We start from the raw sequence: 10,408 nt of genomic DNA, 5'->3' as shown, positions 1-10,408 counted from the left end.
TCATCCTCCTTCGCTCCGAGGAGAAAAGGCCGTGTTCATTCAACCTATTATCATAAGGCATGCATCCCAGTCGAGGAAATATCCCTGTAAATCTTCTCTGCGCCCTTTCTATGGCTTCTACATCCTTTCCGTAGTGAGACCACCAGAACTGAGCACAGTATTCCAAGTGGGTCTGGTCAGGAGCCTATTTACATGCAACATTACCTCTCGGTTCTAAATTCAATTCCACGATTGATGAAGGCAAATACACCGGACGCCTTCTTAACCACAGAGTCAACCTGCGCAGCTGCTTTGAGGGTCCTGTGGAGTCGGACCCCAAGATCTCTCTGATCCATCACTGCCAAGATTCTTACATTTAATACTATATTCTGCCATATTATTGACCTACCAAACTGAGAAGTTTCACACGTATCCTGGTTGAACTCCATCTGCTACTTCTCAGACCAGTTTTGCATCCAATCAACGTCCCGCTGTAACGTCTGATAACCCTTTATACTATCCACAACAACTCCAACCTTTGTGTCATCATCGCACTTACTAACTCATCCCTCCACTTCCTCATCCAGGTCATTTTGTTTTTAAAAACACGAACAGTAAGGGTCCGGGAATAGATCCCTGAGGCACCCCACTGGTCACCGTCCTCCCTGCAGAATATGACCCGTCCACACCCACACTTTGCCTCCTGTGGGCAAGACAGTTCTGGCTTCACAAGGCAATGTCGCCTTGTATCCCATGCCTCTTTACTTCCTCAATAAGCCACCCACGGGGTACCTTATAAAATGAATTGCTGAAATCCGTATACACTACATCTACTGCTCTTCCTTCATCAACGTGTTCTGCCACATCCTCGAAAAATTCAATCAGGCTGGTACGGCACAACTTCCCCTTGAAAAAACCAATCTGACTATTCCAAAACATATCATACCTCTCAAAAAGTTCATACATACTTCCTCTCAGGATCTTCTCCATCAACATACCAACCAGTGAGGTAAGACTTCACTGGTCTATAAATTCCTGGGCTATCTCTACTCCCTTTCTTGAATAAATGAACAACATCCGCAACCCTCCAATCCTCCAGAAACTCTCCCGTCCCCACTGATGACTCAAAGATCATCGGCAGAGGCTCAGTCATCTTCTTCCTCGCCTCTCATGGTAGCCTGGTGTACATTGCATCCGGTCCCAGCGACTTATTCAACTTGATCTTTTCAAAAGCTCCATGACATCCTCTTTCTTAATATCTACATGTTCTATCTTTTCAGTCTGCTGCAAATTATCACTACTATCACTAAGATCTTTTTCCATAGTGAATACTGAAGCAAAGTATTCATTAAATAACTCTGCTATTTCATCCGGTTCGAGATACACTTTTCTACTGTCACACTTGATTGGTCCAATTTTTTCACGTATTATCCTCGTGCTCTTCACATACTTGGAGAATGCCTTGTGGTATTCCTTAATCCTTCTGGCTCTCCAAATATCCTTCTTAAGATCCTTCCTGCTAGCCTTATAATCTTTTAGCGATTACCCAGCCTTCCGAAACTTTTATAAATTTCTCTTTTCTTCTTGACAGAGCTTTGCCTCTCGCTGATCTCTTACGAACGAGGCGAGCTGACTTGTGGAATAATATCAGGAGACGAACAGGACCCGGAGCCAATATCGACTAAAAGTCATTGAGTTGCATTCGACCGTTGAATCGAGGACAATCGAGAATTCCCTTCGGGACCTCTGCCAGAACACCTGTCTCAAGTATGCCTACACCCTCAACAAGAATCTCTCTATCCACGAAAGCAAATTCTTCTGCCAACTGTTGACCAGCAGGACAGGTTAGGTAAAACCCCGATTCCCGCTCCTAATCTTAAGGACAGCGGAAGACAGAGAGTGAGTGAGAGAGAGAGAGAGAGAGAGAGAGAGAGAGAGAGAGAGAGAGAGAGAGAGAGAGAGAGAGAGAGAGAGAGAGAGAGAGAGAGAGAGAGAGAGAGAGATACCGACAGACAGACAGACAGAGAGATAGAAAGCGAAAGACTCGGTGTCTGACCCCAGGAGTGGCGTATAATGGGATATTGAGGAGGAAGATTCACTCTGTGTCTGACACCCCGGAGTGTGAGAAGTGACGGAGTGGAGGGAACTTCACTGTGTGTCTGAACCCAGGAATGTGTGATGGGGCGGTGTACAGGGAGAATTTGCTCTGTGGCTGACTCCAGGTGTGTTTGATGGGACGAAGCCGAGGGAGCTGCACTTTGTGTCGGACCCCGGCATTGTATGATGGGATGGTGTGAACCGAGTTCCACACTGTGTCTGACCCCGGGAGAGTTTGTTTGGACTTTCCAGGGGTTATTGTTCTGTCGCTCTGTCTCAGTCTACGCCCACACACACGCTGTCTGTCCACCCCCAACTCTCTACGCCTCCATCTCCCTCACCCTCTCTCTCATTCTACGCGGACTTTCATCTCTTTTGCTCTACCGCCTCTATTTCACACAGTATCTCTAGCCCCTCTCACATCCTGTACGTTCCCTACGCCCCTCTCCTTCTGTGAGATACACTCCAGCCGCTAAACGATCCCCATCTAAGTCGCCCCCCGCTCCCTTATTCCTCAATCTCTGAGTCACAGGCAATTGTGGGGAGTATAAGGGAGAGATCACGTCCAGTATTACACCTCGCCCCTTCCACTGGATATCTATCAGCAGGATATGAGCTTATCCACATCTCTGCATGCACAGGCCGGTCGTGTGGTTCCACACCACTTGCTTCAGTATCTGCAGTCTTAACACCCTTTCTCTCGCCTCTTCTCCCTTCCCCTTCCTTCCTCCTCACGCAGCACATTACCCAGTCACACACACACACACACACACACACACACACACACACACACACACACACACACACACACACACAAACACACACAGACACAGACACACAGACACACACACACACACACACACACACAAACACACACAGACACAGACACACACACACACACACACACACACACACACACACACACACACACACACACACACACACACACACACACACACACCATCTCTGAGAGGCACACTCAATTCGAGACACAAAAGCCGAATGACTGGGTATTGATGAGAGGGTTGGACGGAGGAGGGATAGCGTTGCACAGTTTTTCTGAATCCATTAGAGTGTGCTGCGATGGTGCCGGAACAACTTTACATGTGACCCCATGTCTGCGTGGACACCACTCCATGTAGGGCCCACTATATCACCACCCATATATACTATTTCGGCCTCGAAATCCATACCACACACCTCTACACACATACACAACCACACACTTCGGATACTGGTGTGTGTGTGTGTGTGTGTGTGTGTGTGTGTGTGTGTGTGTGTGTGTGTGTGTGTGTGTGTGTGTGTGTGTGTGTGTGTGTGTGTGTGTGTGTGTGTGTGTGTGGTGGTAGTTGATGACAGCAGTTTGGTGGCTCTGTGACTCTCTTTAATGTTCTGTGACTCAGAAGGGAATGTGAGGGAGAGCAGAGGCGAGCTGCCGTGACAGGGGATTCGTTAATATGGATAACACAAGGAGGCTCTGTGGAGAGAGCGAGAGTCCTGGATGGCATGTTGCTGGGACCCATGTTGTCTGTTGCGCAGATTTCATAGAAACTTAGAAAACCTACAGCACAATACAGGCTCTTCGGCCGGCAATGTTGTGCCGAACAAGTTCCTCATTTTGAAATGAATTGGCTTACATAAAGCCCTTCACTAAGCACCATGTACATATTCAAAAGTCTCTTAAAATACCCGATCGTATCCGCCTCCACCAGCATTGCCGGCAGCCATTTCCACGCAATCCCCACTCTCTGAGTAAATTTCTTACCCCTGACATCTCCTCTGTATCTACCCTGCAGCTCCTTAAACCTGTGTCCTCTTGCGGCAACCATTTCAGCCCTGGGAAAAAGCCTCTGACTATCCACACGACCAGTATCTCTCATCACCTTTTCTATCAATGTCAGGTCACCGCACATTCTCCGTCGCGCCAAGGAGAAAAGGCTGAGTTTACTCAACTTCTTATGACAAGGCTCGTTCCCCAATCTGCGAAACATCCCTGTAAATCTTTGTATACTTTCTATGGTTTCCTCATCATTCCCGCAGTGAGGCGACCGGAACTGAGCACAGTACTCTAAGTGGGATCTGGTCAGGGGCATATACAGCTGCCACATTACCTCTCGGCTCTAATTTGAATCCCACGATTGATGAACACCAATACACCGGACGTCTTTTTAACCAAAGAGTCAACATGCGCAGCTGCTTTGAGCGTACTCTGGACTCGGACTCCAAGGTCTCACTGATCCTCCACAGTGCTAAGATTCTTACCATTAATACTATATTTTTCCATATTACTGACCTACCAAACGGAACTACTTCACGCATATTTGGGTTGAACTTCTTCTGCTACTTCTCAGACCAGTTTTTCATCCAATTAATGTCCCGCAGTAAACTCTGACAGCCCTCTACACTACCCACAACAACTCCAACCTTTGTGTCATCATCACGCTTACTAATCCATCCCTCCACTTCCTCATCCAGGTCAATTTATAAAAAAATCACGAACAGTAAGGGTCCCAGAACAGATCCCTGAGGCACTCCAATTGTCATCGAACCTCATGCAGAATATGACACGTCCACACCCACTCTTTGCCTTCTGTGGGCAAGCAAGTTCTGGATCCACAAGGCAATGTCGCCTTGTATCCCATGCCTCTTTACTTCCTCAATAAGCCATGCATGGGGGACCTTATCAAAGGCATTACTGAAATCAATGTACACTACATCTACTACTCTTCCTTCATCAATGTGTTCATTCACATCCTCAAAAAAATCAATCAGTCTCGTACGGAACAATTTGCCGATGACAAAGCTATTTTGACTGTTCCTAATCATATCATACCTCTCAAAACATTCATAAATACAGCTTCCCAGTATCTTCTCCATCAACTTACCAACCGGTGATGTAAGACTCACTGGTCTATAATTTCCTGAGCTAACTCTACTCCATTTCTTGAATAAAGGAACAACATCCGCAACCCTCCAATCCTCCAGGAACTCTCCCATCCCCACTGATGATTCAAAGATCATCGGCAGAGGCTCAGTAATCTCCTCCCTCTCCTCTCATTGTAGCCGGGGGTACATCCCATCAGGTCCCAGCGACTTTTCCAACTTGATCTTTTCAAAAGCTCCAGCAAATCCTCTTTCTTAATATCTACATGCTCTATCTTTTCAGTCTGCTGCAAATTATCACTATCACTAAGATGCTTTTCCATAGGGAAACCTCAAGCAAAGTATTCATTAAGTAACTCTGCTATTTCATCCGGTTCCAGACACAGTTTACACTGACTCACTTGATACGCCCTATTCTTTCACGTCTTATCCTCCTGCTCCTCCTGTACTTGTAGAATGCCTTGGTGTTTTCCTTACTCCTGCCCGCCAAGGCTGCAGATGGCCCCTTCTGGCCCCTCCTAATTACCCTCTTAAGATCCTTCCTGCTAGCCTTATAATCTTTTAGCGATTACCCAGCCTTCCGAAACTTTTGTAAATTTCTCTTTTCTTCTTGACAGAGTTTTGCCTCTCGCTGATCTCTTACGAACGAGGCGAGCTGACTTGTGGAATAATATCAGGAGACGAACAGGACCCGGAGCCAATATCGACTAAAAGTCACTGAGTTGCATTCGACCGTTGAATCGAGGACAATCGAGAATTCCCTTCGGGACCTCTGCCAGAACACCTGTCTCAAGTATGCCTACACCCTCAACAAGAATCTCTCTATCCACGAAAGCAAATTCTTCTGCCAACTGTTGACCAGCAGGACAGGTTAGGTAAAACCCCGATTCCCGCTCCTAATCTTAAGGACAGCGGAAGACAGAGAGTGAGTGAGAGAGAGAGAGAGAGAGAGAGAGAGAGAGAGAGAGAGAGAGAGAGAGAGAGAGAGAGAGAGAGAGAGAGAGAGAGAGAGAGAGAGAGATACCGACAGACAGACAGACAGAGAGATAGAAAGCGAAAGACTCGGTGTCTGACCCCAGGAGTGGCGTATAATGGGATATTGAGGAGGAAGATTCACTCTGTGTCTGACACCCCGGAGTGTGAGAAGTGACGGTGTGGAGGGAACTTCACTGTGTGTCTGAACCCAGGAATGTGTGATGGGGCGGTGTACAGGGAGAATTTGCTCTGTGGCTGACTCCAGGTGTGTTTGATGGGACGGAGCCGTGGGAGCTGCACTTTGTGTCGGACCCCGGCATTGTATGATGGGATGGTGTGAACCGAGTTCCACACTGTGTCTGACCCCGGGAGAGTTTGTTTGGACTTTCCAGGGGTTATTGTTCTGTCGCTCTGTCTCAGTCTACGCCCACACACACGCTGTCTGTCCACCCCCAACTCTCTACGCCTCCATCTCCCTCACCCTCTCTCTCATTCTACGCGGACTTTCATCTCTTTTGCTCTACCGCCTCTATTTCACACAGTATCTCTAGCCCCTCTCACATCCTGTACGTTCCCTACGCCCCTCTCCTTCTGTGAGATACACTCCAGCCGCTAAACGATCCCCATCTAAGTCGCCCCCCGCTCCCTTATTCCTCAATCTCTGAGTCACAGGCAATTGTGGGGAGTATAAGGGAGAGATCACGTCCAGTATTACACCTCGCCCCTTCCACTGGATATCTATCAGCAGGATATGAGCTTATCCACATCTCTGCATGCACAGGCCGGTCGTGTGGTTCCACACCACTTGCTTCAGTATCTGCAGTCTTAACACCCTTTCTCTCGCCTCTTCTCCCTTCCCCTTCCTTCCTCCTCACGCAGCACATTACCCAGTCACACACACACACACACACACACACACACACACACACACACACACACACAAACACACACAGACACAGACACACAGACACACACACACACACACACACACACACACACACACAAACACACACAGACACAGACACACACACACACACACACACACACACACACACACACACACACACACACACACCATCTCTGAGAGGCACACTCAATTCGAGACACAAAAGCCGAATGACTGGGTATTGATGAGAGGGTTGGACGGAGGAGGGATAGCGTTGCACAGTTTTTCTGAATCCATTAGAGTGTGCTGCGATGGTGCCGGAACAACTTTACATGTGACCCCATGTCTGCGTGGACACCACTCCATGTAGGGCCCACTATATCACCACCCATATATACTATTTCGGCCTCGAAATCCATACCACACACCTCTACACACATACACAACCACACACTTCGGATACTGGTGTGTGTGTGTGTGTGTGTGTGTGTGTGTGTGTGTGTGTGTGTGTGTGTGTGTGTGTGTGTGTGTGTGTGTGTGTGTGTGTGTGTGTGTGTGTGGTGGTAGTTGATGACAGCAGTTTGGTGGCTCTGTGACTCTCTTTAATGTTCTGTGACTCAGAAGGGAATGTGAGGGAGAGCAGAGGCGAGCTGCCGTGACAGGGGATTCGTTAATATGGATAACACAAGGAGGCTCTGTGGAGAGAGCGAGAGTCCTGGATGGCATGTTGCTGGGACCCATGTTGTCTGTTGCGCAGATTTCATAGAAACTTAGAAAACCTACAGCACAATACAGGCTCTTCGGCCGGCAATGTTGTGCCGAACAAGTTCCTCATTTTGAAATGAATTGGCTTACATAAAGCCCTTCACTAAGCACCATGTACATATTCAAAAGTCTCTTAAAATACCCGATCGTATCCGCCTCCACCAGCATTGCCGGCAGCCATTTCCACGCAATCCCCACTCTCTGAGTAAATTTCTTACCCCTGACATCTCCTCTGTATCTACCCTGCAGCTCCTTAAACCTGTGTCCTCTTGCGGCAACCATTTCAGCCCTGGGAAAAAGCCTCTGACTATCCACACGACCAGTATCTCTCATCACCTTTTCTATCAATGTCAGGTCACCGCACATTCTCCGTCGCGCCAAGGAGAAAAGGCTGAGTTTACTCAACTTCTTATGACAAGGCTCGTTCCCCAATCTGCGAAACATCCCTGTAAATCTTTGTATACTTTCTATGGTTTCCTCATCATTCCCGCAGTGAGGCGACCGGAACTGAGCACAGTACTCTAAGTGGGATCTGGTCAGGGGCATATACAGCTGCCACATTACCTCTCGGCTCTAATTTGAATCCCACGATTGATGAACACCAATACACCGGACGTCTTTTTAACCAAAGAGTCAACATGCGCAGCTGCTTTGAGCGTACTCTGGACTCGGACTCCAAGGTCTCACTGATCCTCCACAGTGCTAAGATTCTTACCATTAATACTATATTTTTCCATATTACTGACCTACCAAACGGAACTACTTCACGCATATTTGGGTTGAACTTCTTCTGCTACTTCTCAGACCAGTTTTTCATCCAATTAATGTCCCGCAGTAAACTCTGACAGCCCTCTACACTACCCACAACAACTCCAACCTTTGTGTCATCATCACGCTTACTAATCCACCCCTCCACTTCCTCATCCAGGTCAATTTATAAAAAAATCACGAACAGTAAGGGTCCCAGAACAGATCCCTGAGGCACTCCAATTGTCACCGAACCTCATGCAGAATATGACACGTCCACACCCACTCTTTGCCTTCTGTGGGCAAGCAAGTTCTGGATCCACAAGGCAATGTCGCCTTGTATCCCATGCCTCTTTACTTCCTCAATAAGCCATGCATGGGGGACCTTATCAAAGGCATTACTGAAATCAATGTACACTACATCTACTACTCTTCCTTCATCAATGTGTTCATTCACATCCTCAAAAAAATCAATCAGTCTCGTACGGAACAATTTGCCGATGACAAAGCTATTTTGACTGTTCCTAATCATATCATACCTCTCAAAACATTCATAAATACAGCTTCCCAGTATCTTCTCCATCAACTTACCAACCGGTGATGTAAAACTCACTGGTCTATAATTTCCTGAGCTAACTCTACTCCATTTCTTGAATAAAGGAACAACATCCGCAACCCTCCAATCCTCCAGGAACTCTCCCATCCCCACTGATGATTCAAAGATCATCGGCAGAGGCTCAGTAATCTCCTCCCTCTCCTCTCATTGTAGCCGGGGGTACATCCCATCAGGTCCCAGCGACTTTTCCAACTTGATCTTTTCAAAAGCTGCAGCAAATCCTCTTTCTTAATATCTACATGCTCTATCTTTTCAGTCTGCTGCAAATTATCACTATCACTAAGATGCTTTTCCATAGGGAAACCTCAAGCAAAGTATTCATTAAGTAACTCTGCTATTTCATCCGGTTCCAGACACAGTTTACACTGTCTCACTTGATACGCCCTATTCTTTCACGTCTTATCCTCCTGCTCCTCCTGTACTTGTAGAATGCCTTGGTGTTTTCCTTACTCCTGCCCGCCAAGGCTGCAGATGGCCCCTTCTGGCCCCTCCTAATTACCCTCTTAAGATCCTTCCTGCTAGCCTTATAATCTTTTAGCGATTACCCAGCCTTCCGAAACTTTTGCAAATTTCTCTTTTCTTCTTGACAGAGTTTTGCCTCTCGCTGATCTCTTACGAACGAGGAGAGCTGACTTGTGGAATAATATCAGGAGACGAACAGGACCCGGAGCCAATATCGACTAAAAGTCATTGAGTTGCATTCGACCGTTGAATCGAGGACAATCGAGAATTCCCTTCGGGACCTCTGCCAGAACACCTGTCTCAAGTATGCCTACACCCTCAACAAAGAATCTCTCTATCCACGAAAGCAAATTCTTCTGCCAACTGTTGACCAGCAGGACAGGTTAGGTAAAACCCCGATTCCCGCTCCTAATCTTAAGGACAGCGGAAGACAGAGAGTGAGTGAGAGAGAGAGAGAGAGAGAGAGAGAGAGAGAGAGAGAGAGAGAGAGAGAGAGAGAGAGAGAGAGAGAGAGAGAGAGAGAGAGAGAGAGAGAGAGAGATACCGACAGACAGACAGACAGAGAGATAGAAAGCGAAAGACTCGGTGTCTGACCCCAGGAGTGGCGTATAATGGGATATTGAGGAGGAAGATTCACTCTGTGTCTGACACCCCGGAGTGTGAGAAGTGACGGTGTGGAGGGAACTTCACTGTGTGTCTGAACCCAGGAATGTGTGATGGGGCGGTGTACAGGGAGAATTTGCTCTGTGGCTGACTCCAGGTGTGTTTGATGGGACGGAGCCGTGGGAGCTGCACTTTGTGTCGGACCCCGGCATTGTATGATGGGATGGTGTGAACCGAGTTCCACACTGTGTCTGACCCCGGGAGAGTTTGTTTGGACTTTCCAGGGGTTATTGTTCTGTCGCTCTGTCTCAGTCTACGCCCACACACACGCTGTCTGTCCACCCCCAACTCTCTACGCCTCCATCTCCCTCACCCTCTCTCTCATTCTACGCGGA

At 47.6% G+C, this 10,408-nt stretch overlaps 1 long non-coding RNA gene across 1 annotated transcript; it reads left to right on the top strand.

Annotated features, from left to right (window-relative positions):
• The first annotated feature begins 1,574 nt into the window (after window positions 1–1,574).
• Window positions 1,575–9,719, top strand: LOC140720754 (uncharacterized). Its single transcript, XR_012097251.1, has 3 exons — window positions 1,575–1,823; window positions 5,577–5,829; window positions 9,539–9,719. It is a non-coding gene; the product is annotated as an uncharacterized lncRNA (long non-coding RNA).
• Window positions 9,720–10,408: the final 689 nt, after the last annotated feature.

Source organism: Hemitrygon akajei, unplaced genomic scaffold, assembly GCF_048418815.1.
Source record: "Hemitrygon akajei unplaced genomic scaffold, sHemAka1.3 Scf000046, whole genome shotgun sequence".
Classification (NCBI taxonomy): Eukaryota; Metazoa; Chordata; class Chondrichthyes; order Myliobatiformes; family Dasyatidae; genus Hemitrygon; species Hemitrygon akajei.
Note: the sequence above shows the minus strand (reverse complement) of the source record. Positions and strands in the feature narration are given on the sequence as shown.